The sequence below is a fragment of the Halichoerus grypus genome, chromosome 2 (genome assembly GCF_964656455.1).
Source record: "Halichoerus grypus chromosome 2, mHalGry1.hap1.1, whole genome shotgun sequence".
In the NCBI taxonomy this organism is placed as follows: domain Eukaryota; kingdom Metazoa; phylum Chordata; class Mammalia; order Carnivora; family Phocidae; genus Halichoerus; species Halichoerus grypus.
In genome coordinates, this window is record NC_135713.1 from 29,520,413 (window position 1) to 29,540,369 (window position 19,957).

The 19,957-nt window shown below is 46.3% G+C and overlaps 1 long non-coding RNA gene across 1 annotated transcript in view; it reads left to right on the plus strand.

Moving 5' to 3' along the window:
- The window catches only part of LOC118547543 (uncharacterized), a 381,044-nt gene that overhangs the window by 36,700 nt on the left and 324,387 nt on the right, over window positions 1–19,957 (plus strand). The gene's annotated exons all lie outside the window — the stretch shown is intronic.

The window sequence follows — 19,957 nt, forward strand, 5'->3', positions numbered from 1 at the left end:
GACTCCTGGGCGCCTGGGTGGCTCAGTCGTTGAGCGTCTGCCTTCGGCTCGGGTCATGATCTCAGGGTCCTGGGATCGAGCCCCGCATCGGGCTCCCTGCTCAGTGGGAAGCCTGCTTCTCCCCCTCCCGCTCCCCCTGCTTGTGTTCCCTCTCTTGCTGTGTCTCTCTCTCTCAAATAAATACATTAAAAAAAAAATCAGTGGCTCCAAACTGGGGCGATTTAGCTCCCCAAAGGACACTTAGCAATGTCTGGAGAACCAAACTAGACAGGCTACTGGCATCTACTGGGTAGAGGTCAGGGATAGCTGCAAAATGTTTTATAATGCAGATTCTCACCTCCACTCTAACAAAGAATTATCCACATTAAAATGTCAATAGTGCTGAGGTTGAGAACCCCGGCTGTAAATCACGGATTCTCCACCTTTGAGAGCTAATGTATAATGAAAAATGTTACTGATATGAGTGTGTTGAATTTGGGCCCCAGGAGGCAGGAACATTCAAGATTTTGAACTCTAGCTTGTATGTAAGTACAACACCAAACACTGTAATACTGTCCTGTCTTTGTAAATGGTACTCACGGTCATTTGCTGGAATTTCAAAAAGAGTAAAATAAATCGATTCTGACTCTTCCACTGATTAGGTGTGAGACCTGGGTTTGTCACTTAAGTGCCCTGGGCCTCAGTTTCCTCATATAAAACGGAAAGTTTACAATACCGGACCTGTAAGGTACTGTTTGGTTTTTACACTCTGGGCCTATAAGAGTGAATGAAACACTCAAATGTTACCCTTCCTGTCCTCTGGGCGCTGATAAGCCAGGCCCCCTGGCCCTAATGATCCTTCAAATCAGGGCGACTTTTCTTTTCCCTCCTCTCATTACCTGATCAATTTCCGGGACCATTTTTATAAAAATGATACAATCTGAAGGCCCTGGGGTTTCAAATAGCTCCTGGTAAATTAGAACGCAATAAATATTTCATGGTTAAACCCAAAATAGCAACCTGGCTCCTCCCTACTATTAAACAGATTGAAAAAGTCTCCACAGTGGGAAGTGGTGGGAAAAGAATATCTCAGCCATTGAAGACATATGTGGAGAGGGCGGTTTTATCCTGCTGGCTGTATCAAAGAGACAGACTCCTAAAGTGTATTCAAGGGTGACCTGCGAAGATCAGCACTTTGTCCAGATAAATGCAAGGCCTGGGGTCAGAGGTAAGGCATATGCATATGTTTGCATTTTGGGAAGGAGAGGCGGTAGCTTTCCCAGTCCTTGTTATGGCTGTGTAGAAATAAGCACATTAATAAGTCAGAACTCAGTAATAACCACTGTGTAAACAAGTTTAATAACCCTCCCTGACTTGAATCCAAGTATCAGGACTGCAGACAGTTGGTTGAAACTGGTCCCTTCTGTGAAAGATAAAATTGGTGGAATAGAAATATCCTACTGAGAAGTTAAAAGACTTCTCTTTGACAACTAGCCACTGGAGACATTCATCTAAAAATCAACAAAATTGCTCCCCTTGTCCATAGGAATCTGTTCTTCTCCTGTGGGTTTGCTAATAGTTGGTTGGCCCTGGCACTTAATAATGATCAAAGGTGGACAGAGAAGTTCTGTGCCATTGACTAGGCAGAGAGAGGGGGGATTTGGAAATTACTGGCTGGGGCCTGCTCCCATGGTTTCTTGGCCATCCAGGAGCCCATTCTTCCATCCCTCTACCCATCAGATTGTTCTGGGCAGCCTTCCCCCAATCTGGCCCATTCTGCCGAGCTTTAAGGCAAAGCTGGCACTCGGAAACCCCAGTTTTATGAATGTCTCAGTTACAGATTTCTGGTCTTAATTACGGGGTTGGAGAAGTGATGTGTGCTTTCTAAGATTAGCTTTTACACCAGCTACTGTAACTGGCTGGGCTCTTGCAGAAGCAGCCTGGCAGCTGGAGAGAAATGGCTTTATGTGATGGGGCAAAGAGTCATCCGCGTGCTTTGGGGGAAGTGTTTTACAGAAATCCTTTTTACTGTGTGGTTTATGTGTGCTGGCTGAGGATTCTGACTTGGAAAGGAAAAAGGTAAATAAATGATAGTAGTGGGTCAGTTATATTTTTTAAAAGTTTGGAAGTTAATGATTTCAGGACCATTCTGAGAAGCGTGACAGCATAGGATCTGTTTCAACCAGATGTTTCCTTCATGCAGCACACATGATTGAGTACCGGTGGCTACGGCTGGGCCGTGTAAAGGCGATTCAGTGGTCAACCACCCAGCCTAAGTCCCCGCCCTAAGGGGTCTTGCAGTCTAGTCTTTGCCCACTTGTTTTCACCTCACTGAAATGACTGCCATACAGTTTTTCTTTTGGGCACTTGTATCATCCCTCTTTTGCCATAATAATGTAACAAACCACCCCGAGGCTCAGTGACGGACAACAATCAGTCTTGATGAAGCCTATGCGTTTGCAGGTTGGCAGTTTAGGCTGGGCTTGTCTGGGCAGTTCTTCTGGTCTTGCTCGGGCTCACGAATAGGATCGACTCGAGGGTTGGCTGATCTAGGACGGACTCAACTGCGAGGCTCTTCTGGTCTCAGCGGAGTTGACGCGCACGTGAGTCTGACAGTTGATTGGCTGTTGGCTGTGCGTCATTGGGTCATGTGCTTCTCATCCTCCAATGGGCTAGCCTGGGCGTGTTCTCCAGCTGAGAACCAGCGACCACAGCTGAGCCAGCGGTGGAGGGCGGCTTTGTAAGCCTTGGCTTGTCTCGGCCCTGCGGGGTAGTTGCGACAAGTCAGGAACTGGGAGTGGAGGCGTGGGCAAGGGTGTGCCACCTATTGGTCCGTGGAGCTGGGCCTTTTCTTTTACATGAGTAATGGAGAAATATTAAGAATAATCTGAAAACGGGATGAAAGTTGAAAGTGACATTGGAGTTAAATAATGTAAAAGTCCCTTAAAAGAAAGACTCTTTGTCTAATTGCTTGTTTATTTTCTGCTTTTATTGAAACACTAGTGTCAGTAGGTGGATGGAAATGCTGTAGTGTGGGGGTTCAGCTGGCTCCAGAACGGTTTTCATGAAACAAAAACCTCCCCGCCTCCGCCCACCCAGTTCAGGCTCTTGGTGGGTCCAATGGCTTTGCCCTTTTCAGCGACTTCGTGCATACCCAATGTCCTACAGCTACCCTGTAAATGTGTGTTTTTCTTTGTAAGGAGGACCCGGTGGGTAAGTGTGAATAAGATGAACTGGCGATCATCTCCAAACGCAGGAAAAACACTTTTTTTTTTTTTTCAGTAGGCTCCACCCCCCAAATGTAGGGCCTGAGAACTCAGGACGCTGAGATGAAATCAGGAGTCGGTGGTTTAACCCACTGAGCCACCAAGTAGCCCCAGGAAAAACACTTTTATTTTTAAAAATTTATTTTTATTTTTTAATTTTTTTTAAAGATTTTATTTACTTGACAGAGAGATAGCACAAGTAGGAGGAGGGGTAGAGGGAGAAGCAGAACCCCCTGAGCAGGGAGCCTAACCTGGGGCTGGATCCCAGGATCCTGGGATCATGACCTGAGCTGAAGGCAGCATAACCAATGGAGCCACCCAGGCGCCCCGGAGAAACACTTTTAAATACATATTTTACTACTAGCACCAGGAAGATGCGTATATATCTGTCTCTATATCCGTATCTATATTTAAGCCTAGCAAATGAGGCTGTGCCTGAATGTTCATTAGTGTGTTTACATTTCAAACAAGTTGCTTTTCAGGGTTGAGGTTCATGCTCAGCCAAACCTTTCTAGAGTTGATATTTGTGGTTGAGATAAAACATTACCCCCCCCCCCCCGCCAAACTTCAGCAACAAAATCTATTGCTGTAGTTCTCAACCTGGGCTGCACATTAGAATCATCTAGGGACCTTAAAAAAAAAAATCCTAATGCTAGAATCTCTGAGGTTAGGACACATGTGTCAGGATTTTACAAAACTCCCAGGTGATTCTAATGTATAAGCAAGGTTAAGAATCACTGCAATGAGCTTGGTTTGTAAACATTCCCGATGTGGGTGGTTTCTTTGTTGGGCTTGTAGCTTTCACAGTATGTTTCTGCTGGTGCCTCTGTGCTGGAAGAACCACCCCATCCCCGATTGCTCATCTTCCCTGTAGCTGTGGTTTTCCCAGGAAGCCACTACAAAGCAAAACAAATTCCCTGCAACTGTTCTTTGCATTTTCTCCATTGGTTTCTGCTGCCCACCTACTGCCTTTCATGTTGGTCTCGGCTTACTCATTCCCCAGGGATGAAGTTGTGCAGAGCAATGCCCTGTTCCCTGGAAGGCCAGCACACCGGGTGCCATGACTTAGTACTGATGAGCCCGCATTCAGGTCCCTTTCAGGCAGGCTTTACAGCAAAGGCCACCTTTCTCGGGTGCTGTGAGGAATACACAGGATAACCCCTGTGGAACCAGCAGTTTGCATGAGCTGGACTCCATGGGGAGAAGCAGAGAGTTACATTATTCTTGTTCACCATTGCTTTTCAAATGGGTTCTTTTGGCTTTTCCTTCCCTATCCCTGGAAGAATCCATAGATGTTTGCTCGCTTTCAGGTATTTTCGCTTTGCTTTCTGGTATTAAACAATTATGATGTGAATCAAAATTTCAAGTTTTCCTTTAACTCCAGGACTGATCCTGTCTTGGGAACGTGGGAGGCGGGGGTGGGGGGGTGGGGGGGGTTGGAGTGAGCTTTGTTCTGTGATTTCTCTTTCTTGTTTATTTCTCTTCTGTTTCTTTGCTGCTGCTAGTGCTTTGTAGTTTTAGTCTGATACTAGCGCACTTGTATTCTGGGGTTGATGCCCCCTGGGTGTCAGATACTCAGATGCTGGCTTTCTCTCTTTTGGGGTGCTTTGTAGGTTTTAGGACCCCTTTCCCTAAAAGGGTGTCAGGTACTGCCTGCTGCATTGTTCCCTGACTTGTGGGCTCACCTTCCTACTGACCATTGACTGTTCCCTTCCCTTGAGCTTCTTGCTGCTGGGATCACTTTGCCTTTGGAGTTGAATCTTTTTAAGGTGGCTCACGTGGAGCTGTCCTCCATGATGTCCACTGCTCCTGGGAGATAGTTTCTATTTTCTGCTCACCCAATTGTGGAAGGGCAGGCTGTGCTCAAACCTTTTCATGCTCTGCTCTGGTTGCAGTGCTAAGAGCTCTGAGTTTCTGCAGGTTCACATGTATCGAGCTGAAGGGCAAAATGTTAATCTCTTTCAGGCAGATACACCCACCCTCTAAGGCTTGAGTGGAGGTGGGAATGGCTCTCCGTGTCACCCAACTGAAATGAACAGGATTCTCTAAATACAAGGTCACAACTCTCTTCCAAGAAATCCTTGCTCCCCAATCTTCCTTTACTTATTTTTAGTTTCTCGTTTTGGCTACAGATAAGTGATGACTATACAGATCATAGAACCAGCTTTTCCCCCTCTTGTTAAATTGTGAAACAGTCGCAAACTTTCAAAAAAACCCTGGAAGGTCACTATAAAGAACTTCCCACACCTGAAACTTTGAAAGTAAATTTTCAACCTGTATCCTTTCATCCTAGAATATTTTAGAGGGTGTTACCTACAAAGAAACAAATGTAACCACAGTACAACCAATAGAATCAGGAAATTCACATTGATATCTTGCTATCATCTTACCTCACACCCTGTTCAAGGTTTGCCAGTTATCCTAATAACACCCTTGGAGCAATAGGATCTGGTTCAGAATCCTGTACTGGATTTAGTTGTCATCTCTTAGGCCTCCTTCGGTCTGGAACACACTTTGATTTTTATCACCTTGACATTTTGAAATTTACAGGCCAATTATTTTGTAGCACATCCCTCAATTTAGATTTGTCTGATGTTTCCTCATGATTAGATTCAGATTATGCATTTTTTGGCAGGAATACCACGGCAGTTAGGTTATGTTCTTTTCATTGCCTCTTATCAAGTGGTACGGAGTCTCTTTATGCTCTTCCTGGTGCTGTCACCTTTGATCACTTAATTAAGTTGGTGTCTTCTAGGCTCTCCCACTGTAAAGTTACTCTCTTCCTCTGTGTAACTGATATATTTTGTGGGATGGTATTTTGAAACTGTATAAACATCTCATTCCTTATCACACATTCAATTGATTCATCTATTTATTTACATCTATACAGACTCATGGTTTCCCATTACATTGAATGAATTTTAGTTCTTACATATTTTGATGCTCGGACTGTCCCTGGTTTGGCCATTGGGATCACGCTAAGGCTGGATTCTGAATTCCTTTCCCAGAACCCTGTCATTTTCGGAGTGTTTCCTGGCTTTCTGGAGCAGTAAGATGTTCTCGGCTCACCTGTACTTTTTTGTGCTCCAGCCCGGGAATCAGCCATTTCTCCAAGGAGCCCAGGCTCTTTTGGTAGAAAATGTTATTTTAGAAGCCAGGATCTGAGTGCTAAATATGCTCATCGTTCTTGGGGGATTGCTGCTCCCAGACCTTCTCAACAGCCAGAGCTGTGTGTGTGTGTGTGTGTGTCTGTGTGTGTGCGCATGTTGGTGTATACACACATTAAATCTCCATCTTTTGAAAACCATGAGTTCACACAAATGTCTCCAATTGTAATCCAACACCATGGCTCAGGCTTGCCTTCCCCCCTTTCTGTATTTATAACTCTCCCAACAGTGAGGGAACCTCGCTTTCATTATATATGTATTTATTCATTTGATTAATTTCTTTGTATCCAACCAATTCTCCTGCCACCCCTTCCCCAGCAGGGCTGCCCTCCTCACTCTGTTGAAACTCTGAAACCCTATTATGAGCCACTGTGGCTTCCCCCACCCCAGAACTACTACCTTGCTTTGCCCCAACTAATGGCTTTAGGATTGACTTGTTCAGGAAGGGAACAGGAGCTCAAGGGGCCACTGAACCAGTTTTGAGTCACCAGTTAGCAAGTCTCACATAGAGCACAGGGGTTCTCTCTGGGGTTTATAGGTGCTCAGAAGATAGATGCAGAAAATTCAGGAGTCTGTCAACTTTGAGAAATCACATCTTTATTTTCTTACTTTTTTTTTTTTTTTTTTTCTTTAAAGATCTTCTTCATTTATTTGAGAGAGAGAGAATGAGAGAGCAAACACATGAGAGGGGGGAGGGTCAGAGGGAGAAGCAGACTCCCCGCCGAGCAGGGAGCCCGATGCGGGACTCGATCCAGGGACTCCAGGATCATGACCTGAGCCGAAGGCAGTCGCCCAACCAACTGAGCCACCCAGGCGCCCTTTATTTTCTTACTTATAACTGCATTTTACTGTTTTCCTCCAGTATGAATGTGGACAACACACCACAATAGTATCAGCAGTGACTGTGACTTACCAAGAAAAATTATATGTATGTATATACATACATATAATGTTTTTTTAAGTAGGCTCCACACCCAGCATAGAGCCCAGCATGGGGCTTGAACTCATGACCCTGAGATCAACACCTGAGCTGAGATCAAGAGTTGGATGCTTAACCGACTGAGCCACCCAGGTGCCCCCACACATATTTCCACATAAAAGTTGTTGCAGAAAATATTAGTGCTCATCACTCATTTAAGATTATGATAGTTATGAGCTGCTCCTTTAGATCTTACTCTAAAATAAGTCTATGTTATCACAAAATTATTTTTAAGTTATTTTGATAATTGTCTTTCAACATATTTAGTGTCGTTTATAATCTTTATAGATTTTATTTTGTGCCTGGAGAATAATGATCCTGAGGAGTGGGCCACAGTCTTCACCAAATTGCCAAAGGATTCCAGGGGAACAAAAATGCTTGAAACCTCTCCCTTTGTCTTCTCTTTTAAATATGAAAGTGTGTTCCCCTATTTTAAAACTTGGGGTCTGAACTCGATGGGAAAATCACTCTCTAAGAAGCCGTGACATGCATCTGAAATTGCTCTCCCTGGTAGGTTGAGGGTCACTTCTGGGGTAATAACTCCCTGGCATGCCTGGCCTCTTTGCCTCTGGGCTGAGCATGCTCCTGAAGCCAGAGGACACCCCGGGGGCAGGGAGATGCAGGAAGTCATTGCCAGGTAGACCTGTCCGCAGGTGACCTTTGGGGTGGACTGAGGGGATATGGTTGGGCCACCAGTTTGTCTGCCAGCCACATTCCCTTCCTTCTGGGGCTCAGCTCCTTCATCGTAAAACGGGGAGGCACAGTTTCTACTACAATATGAAGAATATGCTTGGCCCTGGAGGTGGACAGCAGGAACCGCGGGAATGAAAGAGCCCTCTGCTTTGCATCTTCTCAGGTGGCAGGGTTGAGGATGTCGCCCTGAGCTTCCCCTCTCTTCTCACCCCCTCTTTCCTGAGGTACCAGAGGAAGGGGGAGAGGAGGAAGGCCACAGAGCTCTAACAGCCGGGCTGGTGGTCAGCCCGTTTGGGGGTCAGTCTCTTCCTTCTCCCTCTCCTCTGGGCCCCAGAAAGTCTGTCCTGCAAATGAGCTGTTCCGTCTCTGCTCGCTCTCCCCCAGATTGAGTTTCTGGACCTTCACGACACTCAGGTTACGGCTCAGCCTGGTTCAGGGTATCACTTTCTGTGACATCCTCTCTATAAAGCCTCTTCGGCACTCTCTCCCCAGAGGTTCTTGACCCACATACTCGGAGCAGTTGGCTCTCCCTGGCAGAAAAGCAACATAAAGTGAGTCAGGGAAGTGGGAGGTATAGCAGAGCACCTCTAAGGGCTGCTATTTCTATTTCTATTTCTACTATTGGGACTCTAGGGCATTAGCAAATATGTCAGAACATAGGCAGCCAAGTGGGTATTGCCCTTCCAAGTGGCCACATAGGGAGTACCATTGCTTACAACGTGAATGTTGCTTTTTTCTACCCCCAGAATTATTTCCCCCCAGAATTAGAGCTGGTTTATGAACTGGAAAAGAGAACCATGCCTATTGTGTTATCTTCCCATCTTTTCAGCAGAGATACTATTACTTTATTTACCATGCTTTAGTTCACGTGGCTTTTTGGTTATTTCCAAAAGTCTAATTCATCTACCAAGGCTGAAGAGAATAGATATCATCCACAGAGTTCTTACTATGTTCTAAGCACTGTGCGACATGAATTTTCTCATGAAAGTCCTACAAAGTGGTTGCAGTTATTTTTTTCTTCCATTTTTACAGATGGGGTAAATTGAGGTATAAAAAAGTTAAAGCTTGTTCAAAGTCACACAGCTTGTAGAAGTTGAATCTGAGATTTGAACTCAGCAGTAAGACCAGCGTCTAGACTCTTTACTGATGAACTTCTTATTTATTTATTTATTTTTCGGGGTGTGGGGGAGGAGCAGAGGAAGAGGGAGAGAGAGAATCTCAAGCGGGCTCCACACCCAGCATGGAGCCTGACATGGGGCTCAGTCTCACAACCCTGAGATCAGGACCTGAGTTGAGATCAAGAGTCAGATGCTTAACTGACCGAGCTACCCACGCATCCTGATGCACTTCTTATTAATTACTTCATCCATTCCATGATATGTGTCAGGCACTGTTCTAGGCACCGAGGATTCATTGCTGGGCAAGACAGACAAAAACTGGGCGCCTGGGTGGCTCAGTCGTTAAGAGTCTGCCTTCGGCTCAGGTCATGATCCCAGGGTCCTGGGATCGAGTCCCACATTGGGCTCCCTGCTCAGCAGGAAGCCTGCTTCTCCCTCTCCCACTCCCCCTGCTTGTGTTCCCTCTCTCGCTGTGTCTCTGTCAAATAAATAAATAAAATCTTAAAAAAAACAAAAACAAAAATTCCTGCCCTCTTGGAGCTTAAATTCTAGTAGAGGAGAAAGAAATAAAGAATATCATACTAGATAAGTAGATTATATAGTATGTTAGAATTTGATTTAGAAAAACAAGGAAAGGGGGATTGGATGGCTGGATGAAAGTTGAAATTATAAATGGATTGGTCTGTATAAGCCATTTGAACAAAGATTTGAAGGAGTAGAAGGAATGAACCATGTTATCTAGAGGAAACTATTTCAGGCAGAGGAAAAGCCAGTACAAAGGCCCTGAGGCAGGAGCATGCCTGGTATGTTTGAGAAACAATTGAGGACACCTCCAATTTTGAAGAGACTTCTAGATCATTGGGAAGACGTTGGCTTTTACCCTGCGATGAGTGGGAGAAAAGTTGCAGGATTTTGATGCATGATCAGACTTTATTTGAACAGGACCATAGTTACGGAGGAGAACTGTACAGCAGAAAGGGCAGTTATCTGTTATTACAGACAGATGTGACCAGGCCCTGTCGCAGGTGAGATGGTGGTGGTTCAGACCAGACCCAGGAGGCATCTATGCATCCAGCAGTTACATTAGAGGTTGCTACCAGGTATGTCAATTTTTCTTCAACTTGGGCAAAGCCTGAGTAACTTGGATGGGCTGGCCAGGTCTCTCTCCAACAGATTTAGAAGCAGCAGAGTAAATAAGAGAATGTGTTTGGCAGAGAAAACAGTCACCAGTGTGGTTGCTCACCATGCTTCCAATGGAACCTTGGACCGGGAGTTCGGTGACAGGAGACTCTAGACTCAGACAAGCCTAAAAAAGGTCAGGAGAGGACCTGAGACAGGCTTCCAGCTGCAAATTGGTAAGGTGGAGAAAAATGCAAAATGGGGGGGGGGAGAACTATGCAGGCACTTGTGAAGGTTTGGGGGGGTGGGTCTCTGCCTCCCGAGGGAACCAGGGAGAGGCGGGTGCGCACAGGCCAGTGGCACAGGCGGGGCGTGGCCGGACACTGGCGGCCAGGGGTCCGGTCTGCTCATGGAGACGGAGCAACAGAGTCCTCATGCTTGGACATGGGACAGGGCTTGGGGTCCCAGGTTTGGAGAAACAGAGTGCATCCCTCACGAGTGCATCTGGGCCCTGATGGTTGAACTCACTACTCTGGCCTCCGGCCTGATTTTCAGGCGGCTTCCTTCAGGCCGGGGCTAGCCAACCATTGGCATGCGGCATGACACTGTGAGTGTTGCAGCTGTGTACCAGCTCGGCCTAAGTGCACAGGTTGTCAACATTTTTAGGAGGAGTCCTGGTTCCTGTTAGCAGATCAGGAGGTTTTAATGAATGACTAACATGGCGTTTTAGGTTATCTGTCAGTTGCCTTTATCCACGCTCTCTCTTTCCTGTTGGCATGGAGGGAGGGAAGGTCATCATGATCGTCGGGCTCTGGAAATGCCAAATGTGGAATCGGGGAGACTCCAAGATCCCCGAGCTGTTGGAAGAGCAACAGCCTTCACAGGGCTCATTCTGAAGGTCCCTCTTGGACATGGGGCTGGAAGAAGGAGGAGAAAACATCAGGCAATAAACTGTCAGAGGATAGCAGGCTTCATCCTTTATCGTGCAAAAGGATCTGACTCATTGCATGTAAACCACACATCAAACTTTGAATAATGGGAACAAACATGAAGAAAAAAAGGGGACACTGACTCACTGAAGGGTAGGACCCCAACCTATCATCCTGGAAAAATGGGCATGTCTGATACCTGGGGGTGCTGGTCATGCTGGTAACGGGGGTGCTGTGCTACGCTCTTCCTTACAGACCCAAGGGAGTGGGACCCCCCTCTACCTGTTGTGCTGCCTCCCTGTGATGTTGCTGTCTCTTCACTTACTGGTGGGAGGGCTTGGGCACTGGGGAGAACGTCCCTCCCGAGCTCTCGCTCAAAGTTTTCTTGGTTTGGAGAGCTGTGAATACCACTTTCTGGTTTTGCTGATTCTAGCTCATCTGGGAGCATTAAGAGACACAATCATGGTCCTGGAGTGTTCGAGCTGGAAGGGACCTTGGTGAGCATCTCCTCCAAATCTGTCATTGTAATGATGAGAGCTGAGAGCCAGAGGCCCAATGGCTTGTCTAAGGTTCTGCAGCTCCATGGTCCCAAAACATGTCCTTGGGCTCAAGTGTACTATTTTTAAAAACTCCTCTTGGTTTTCCTTTTAGCAGATATTGAGCATGTATTAGATGCTAGGTGCTGTGCTAGGCATACTGGTGAACAAGGCAAAGTCCCCACCCGCATGGGACTAACAATCTGGTGGGGGAGACAAGTCATTAACCAAATAAACCCATAAATAAAATTACAGATGGTGATAAGAGCCATGAGGGAGGTAAACAGGGGTAAGAGACAGGGAATAGCTGAGGGTTTTGGGGTGACTTTTTTTTTAGAGAGACATCGTAAAGGCTATGATTCCCCAGGTAGATAAAGGACTTCACCAGCTACCCAGCTCTAAACCTAGCAGTCCTCCTCGATGCCTCTCTTAACTCACCTCCTGTGTCCATCGCATCAGTGACTCAACTTAGACCAATTGTCCTCAAACTGTCCCCTTCTTTCCACCTCATCTGCAGTCATCACTCCTAGCTCGAGCCACTGTCCTCTCACTTGGACAACCACAGTGGCCTGATGCTCCCTCTGCCCCCTACAATTCCTTCTCCATACTGCAGCAGGATAGAGATCTTTTAAAACCTGAATCAGATCTTGTCATTCACTCAGGTAACTCCACCTCCCCCATGCCAATGGCACCTCGTCACACCTCCAGTGAAGTCCAAGTTCCTGACTTCTCCTGCCTCATTTCCCTGCTCTCTCTCTTCCTCTCTCTGCTCCAGCCACATTGACCTTCTTGCTATTTCTTGTGTACTCCAAGCCTGTCTAAATTACAGTTTTTGGAAAATAATAAAGGCCGTTCCTTTCTAATGCCTCATTCTTCCATATGTAACTGGCCATTAAGTAGGGCGGCTACCTGGCTTGGGCCAGTACTAGCACTCCTTGCTACTCTCAAAGTTGTCCCAGTTTGGGCAATAAAATTATATGGTTATCCTGTCATTAAGGATTTGGGTGGTAGTCCTGCACATGGCTTTCTCCCTTCCGCCTTCCCTCTTTCCCTTAAATACATGTAGAATAGCTACTAGGTACCAGAAACGTACTAAGTACTGGAAGGTGGAGGTACCTGAAAATAAGCCTTGGTTATGCCCTCAAGGAACTTTCAAACATCTGCACAAACAGTGAAAAATAAAACAAAATCACAAAGGTGCGACCTAGACATTTTCAGATTCGATGTTTGTTATTTTGTAGACAAAATGGCTGGCTATTGGCTTAAACATTTTACAGTTTACCCAGATGTTTGGCACCACCTAGACACGGCCTGATTTCCCTCTCCCCACCAGTCTCTCCTAGCCCCCTCTCTCTTTCCTCCCTCGTTTGTTCCCATTACTCAAGGTTTGGCAGGTTTCATGCTCGTACCATGCCACAACTTCACATGGAACATGGTTAAGACCAAGGCCTTGGGTCTTTCCTGCCTTCTGACAGTTCACTACATAATTTTCTTGTTCTTTCTCCTCCTTCCAGACCCAAGTCAGCCAGGCAGGATCTAAATTAGCTTCTTGATGGCCCTTGTATTCCTGCCAAGAGTGTTTTTTGATTGCTTGGCCTCCCAGTTCCATGGATTCCAGCTCTTCCGTGGTGCCCTTGGGGAAGCACATGGAGGCTTCGCAGCCTCTGGAGTGCTGTTTGTCTGCTGGACTCCCCTCCCGCAGGGTGAAGAAGCCCACCCTCCACGTGGGAGCTGAGAGAGGCTCCATGGGTGGTTCTGAGAGAGGTCAGGGGTTAGGGGTTAAGGACCGGGAACAGAACCTCTTCTTTTTGGAGAATTGTTCTCCGGTGGTCATCTATCCCTCCTCCTGGCTTGGCTGGCTATAGAGTTGGTGACTGTTTACATGGGATGGCATAAGAGGACCCAAATCTTACTCCTCCCACAGTGGCTCCTCTTTCATCTACATTGGATTCTTAGAACCTCACCTCTAGTTTTATCTTCCATGGATCTTCTTGATAAGAGAGAACCTTTTAGCTAGCAAATGCGTCAGGTGATAAGTAAATGAACTGAGTAACCCCCTCTTCCATCATCTCTAGAGATGTAGAACTCTGAAGACCAATATGTTTTTGATGAGCCTGAAGAAAGTTTAGGGGGAATTCAGGATTACTGGGCTCCCTTGGGCGTGGGGAGTGCCTCTGGGCTGAGACTGGGTAATTGAGGATAGGAGAGAGGGTCCTGGAGGAGATGCTACAGAAGTGGGGAGGGAGTGGTGGAGGCATTTTGAGGACCGGCTGCCTAGGGCACGGCAATGGTGAACCCTGGGGCCCTGCTGTGTACTCCTAGCATGGCCTTGAATGGGGTGGTGGTGCCATGGGTAGGAAATTCATTCTCTTTGTCTCTCAAGAGGCTAAGGAAGTGGGGGTGGTAGAGATGGTCTACATTCTGTGCTCAGGAGAGGTCTGCCAGGCTAGAGAGATGGAGAACCAGGGTATGGTGGAATGTGCATCTGGCATCAGGAGAGTGGGCACATCTAGGGACACAAACCCTTTACCACATAGAGAATTTCCCACATTTTCTCAAGGCCAGCAAGGTCGTATGTATATAAAAGTCAGAGCTTACATCCATGCCTTCTTAAGAGAATTTGTAACCTAGGGACACAGATAATTTTACCGTGACCGGGGGGGATGTGACTTGATCCCAGCTACAGGAGGTCCTTCATTATAAGGTGTTATTGGACCCAGATGTTACATGTCTGATAGAGGCAGTCTGGGTGAGACTTACCACCAAAATCTGTATTCTACTTGGGCAGAAAAAGGCCCTTGGAAGGAACGAGTTGGGACTGATAGAGATAGTCCTATCGGACCAGGCTAGGGCTGCCTTGGGCTGTCCCCAGAGAAGGATGGTGTGAGTCATGGCCCTGCAAAAGTGGGAGGGACTTGGCTTTTCCCAGCAAGGGCAGGTGATCTGTGGAGAGGAGGGAAGGGGCTGAAGGCTCATCATTTCTTTGCTGGAGGAAGGAAACAACCAGGGAATAATAAACCATATAAATGGAAAACATGTTTCCTAAAACAAGGCTGTATGTCAGCTACAGACAGGGCTCATGAGACAAATTCTTTTGTGAGGATGAAGCTTCATAAGAACACACACATATATCATTCACACACATGAATTGTTCAATGCCTGTGTATGTACATACGTCCACACATACACATCCTTACACATGGAAATGTATACACATCAACCTCACATTGTAGGAAGCATGAACGTATACTCAGATACACACATATATACATACCACATAATATTGGCATTGATTTGCTACATATGTATGTATATACATACTCAGATACATAAGATGGAGACACACACATAATAAGCCAACTCCCAATTATCTATCATTATCCACTCTTTTATCGAGCATCTTTTTCATCCGAGAATGGCTTCTTTTATCAAGTATAATTCTGCAATCATCACTTGGTTGGGGGCTTATGGAATATAATTATAATTGCTACTCCCCCTGCAACACAAATGCTAATGATTAACTGCAAAAGAAAAGAACAACAAAATTCCTAACCTAAATGCCAACTTGTATTATTTATTCTAAAGTCAGATAAAAATGAAATTTGTAGAAATGTGTCATTTGAATTTATTTGCATCTTCTTGATTATTGGTACTTGCTATAGACTGTTTGTGCCCCCTACGCAAAATTCATGTGTTGAAATCTTAACCCCCAGTGCAATGGTAAGACAGGAGGTGGGGCATTTCGTAGGTGATTAGGTCATGAGAGTGGAGCCTTCATGAATGGGATTAGTGTCTTTATGAAAGAGCCCTCGTGAACTCCCTTGCCCCTGAGGACACAGCGAGGGGATAGCTGTCTATGAACCAGGAATCTGCCAGGGCCTCGATCTTAGACTTCCCAGCCTCCAGAACTGTGAGAAATAAATTGTTCATAATCTCCCCAGTCTATGGTATTCTGTTAATAAGTTGGTTGGGTTTCATTGGTGCTTTAGTCTTTTTTCCTTTTTATCCCCCTTCTTTCTGGCAAGATGAACTGACTTGTACAAGTTGGGAGCATCTTTGACATGATAGGCAGAGCCAGGTGTGGGGCATGACTCATAATCCTCACACCTGCTCTGGTGTGTGTGTGCTCATGTGCGCACGCTCACACACACACACACACACACACACCCCATACACTTGTGTTTAAATGTCGGGTCTTTAGCCCTTGAAAAGCTATAATAAAATTGAGGACAACTTTGTCCTGCTGAGTTTTTCAAGCCTCTGGTGACAGAGTGCTGTCCTCAATGATGGACTGTATTATTACAAAGTCCATGAACTTAGAGTTGGTGCTTGATACTGGTACTACATTTTTAATACCAAAAAAAGGCCTCCTCTTGGGTGTGTGTTCAATTACTATAGACTGTTGGGGACATTAATAAGTGGAAACTCTCTGATGTAACTTCTAGAAAGAAATCTGTATTTAGGCAATCTCTCAGACCTCCTGAAAGTAATAAACAATTCAAGCTTAGAACTGAGTTCTTAGGGTGTGGGGTTTTCCTGGTAATTGAATGTTCAGAAAAGAAACTTTTTTGGTTTCAACCATTTGGTTGAAAAGCTTGATCAAACGTGTTATGACCCTTCTTATAAATCCCATGATCCATATTGGATCTTTCTTTCATGATTGAGGATTCCACAGAGAGACCAGTGCATTTGATAAATAAGAGAGGAAGCTACTGAAGGAAGTTCAGGAGATTCTTCCTATACCTGGGACTTTTTCCTAAATCCTTGACGTCCTTTTGTTTTCTTGTTACTGTGATGACAGTTAGGACTCTGGAGACTGCTATCATCACTGCCGCGTGCCAACTCCAGAGCCCTTTCTCTGGGCCTGGCTCTGTGCGGAGGGCACCCCAGGAAGCCTGGCCACAGCCCATTTCCCAGCTAGGGACACTGGAGCTCAGGGAGTTTGAGTAACTTGCTCCACGTCTCACAACTGGAAGGGTGGAGGGTGGGATTCCATTCAGGTCTGACATCTGAACGTGTGCTCTCAATCACTGGGGCTTTTGCCCCTTTTCCTAAAAGGGAGCAAATTGAGGTTTTGGCAAATTAGGTTAGTAGTGGCTTTACTCTATGTGTGTGTGTGTGTTTGTATTTGTTTCTTTTTTTTTTTTTAAGATTTTATTTATTTACTTGACAGAGAGAGACACAGCGAGAGAGGGAACACAAGCAGGGGGAGAGGGAGAGGGAGAAGCAGGGTTTCCCCCGAGCAGGGAGCCAGATGCGGGGCTCGATCCCAGGACCCTAGGATCATGACCTGAGCCGAAAGCAGATGCTCAACAACTGAGCCACCCAGGCGCCACTGTTTCTAGAGCCATTAAGTAAAAGCCCAAATATTTTACTGAAATTTTTTTTTTTTTTTTGCCCCATTTTGCAGTTAACATGCTTGGATAGACTGGTGATTTTCTACCCCCCCCCCAATTTTTTTGCTCTCTCAGAGACCCCTTCAGTTTTACTTGATTGCTTTTCTCTTTCCAGTAACCTGAAATATGAGTCCGCGACTTCTGCAACGCCTATAATCTTTTTGCTTAAGGGTAATTTTGGCGACTTAAGGGCTACCAAAAATATATTTAAAGTTTCTGTCCATTTCTTTGGGACTAGCAGGAGAATTTAAAAACTGGAATTTCCCTGTCTTAGTGGCTCCTTTCTGGAGGAAACCTAATCTCTGGGGATCCTTGCCAAGAATAAATGCAGAAGAGGTATTGCTTGCAGACCATCGTCCCTGGGTTCAGACAGCCGCCTCCTGTCTCCTGGCCCCAGGGTATAAATAGAGAGAGACACAAAGGAGACTGGCAGAGATCTTGCTGACAGCCCTTCCAAACTTCCAGAAAAGATGACTCGTTGCCTATAGAAAAGTCTGTCTCATGGTTGGCAGCTCTTCTGTCTCCTGTAGATGACGATTCCTTTTTAGAGCAAGGCCTTTCTGGATCCCCCTGGTATCTTTGTGTCTGTCTGCCAGTCTGGTCCCTTAGTAAGCATTTAGTAGGAACTGGGGATGAGGAAATGAGCAAGGTCTAGCTCTTACTCCTGGGAGCTTACTTGGGGAGACACATAACTAGATGACAACATGACAATGTGTCCGTGGAGAGTATGGATGAAGGCCTTAGGAACACAGGAGAGGAGCCCTAGGGTCTACCTGGGTGAGTCTAGGGGGACCTCCCAGCGGAGGTGACATTTGAGCTGGGTCCTGAGGGATAAGAAGGAGCTTCTCAGGAAGAAGGACCAGCATGAGCAAGAGACCAGATTTGCCAGCCTGGCTGTTGTATTTGGAAAAGGGTGACCTGGTACCTTTAACTGACTCATTCTGCCATCCATTTCCATGAAATGCATCAGCATGTTCTCGGGTGAGGAGAGAGGTGAGAAAAACAGGGAATTCCCTCCCCTGCGGAGCTTGGCAGCGTCGCCCTGTTCTCTTGCTGGACACATTGAATTTGCTTCTTCCATCTGGCCTTCCAGCCTGGAGTCCTGAACATTTGTGCTCCTCTTCTAGCTGCATAGCTTTTTTTTTTTTAAACTGTTCTAAGGGATTGAAAAGACAAAGCTTCCGTTCCATTTACTTCCCTTAATCAAAGGCCTGTGCGGCCGCTAGCAGTTGAGTGTTTCCTCCTTCCCAGCCTCCCCCAGGGACGCATGTGGAGGTGGGAGATGGGCCGGAGGCCGAGGCGGCGGGCCCCGAGCCAGGGCTGACTCCCTCAGTGGCTCTGTTCTTCCAGGCACATCAGGCCCTGTATCCTGGGGGGGCTTTCCCTCGGCCGGGGCTCTGCTCCCCAGTGAAGAGTTTCCTCATCCTCCTTGGAAATGCTCATTTTCTGGGCCTTGGTCCTTCCATGGGACCACCAGCCCTTGCCGTGCCTCCTCCACCCACTCTGTGTTGTTTGCTGTTGTGTTCCCTCTGTTCCTTTGGGTCCCAGTTTGGCATCTGTGTGTGAGTGGGGGAGGGTGGGATTGTTCTGGATTGGGGTGACAGGACAGGAAAGAGAATAGGGAGACTTAGACTCTAATGAGAGTTTGGTGCAACTGATGATTAATTGCCTGTGTTCATGCAAAGGAAAATTAAATATTGCTTGATTTTAGAATGGATTTCTTAATTGAACTTTTATTGACTTATTGTTTGGTCAGGAATCCTGTGGTGAAATGTCAGGGTTTTGAAGAGTGCTGGGCTCCCATTCATTCTGCCACATCCTTGTGCAGCAATAAAACCAGGACACGAAAGTCCAGTGTGGGAGTCGGGAAAGGCTAGGAGTGCCCTTCCACCTGGCAAGATCTCCATCCCAGACAAAGGTGCTTTATTTCGGGCCCATCTTTGGTCCAGGCTTGTTCTGCTCAGGCCTTCTTTATCAAGATGTTTTGCCAGCTCTGGGGTAGTTGCAAGCAACGACAGCCTTAGCTGCCATTCTTCCACAAACAGGACCTCACATCATCCAGGTGGCTTCCTTCGTGGGAGCCAAAGTGGAGCTCCTATGGTGCAGCCCCCGGTGTCGGCAGACACAGAACTTCAGGGGGAGGAGTGAGCTTGGAGACCGTCTGTCCTAACCCTCAGGAGCCCACACTCTGCAATAGCTTGTCCAATGGCAGAAATAGGATTGGACCCCTGGACTCACCCGTTCCTAGCCCGGTGGCTTTTCTACCCCACTTAGCCGCTACTCCGTGTGCAAGTGCTCTTTGACCAACCAGTTAGATCAGGTGGATTCTAATCAGTCATTGCTCAAGCTTCCAGGGCGGGTCCTTCTTCGCCCTGGTTACACTAGAATCAGCTGGGAACATTTAAAAATACCCACACCCAGTTCTCACCCATCAATTGGATCTGAATCTCTGGGTGCCCACCCCCCACCTGAGTTCTCTAACAACTTTCCCCAGCTGATTCTAAAAATGCAAAAAGGATTAGTGTGGAGAAGGAAAGCAAGCTTTGCCTAAGGATCTTTAATTTGCTGACTGGACAACAGTTCACTAACACAAACCTAATGTTTTTTATTGCCCTGAGAAAATAGTTCTCTCCAGGAGCCGGTTAAAGCCTAGAGCAGTTTTGTTTTTTTTTCCCTCTCATCCCAGATTTGCAAGTGAGCCAGGTATGCCCCTGACTGATTCAGAAAGGGATGATGGGCTTGGAAACTGAAACAGTTATTGAGGATGGAGCTTCC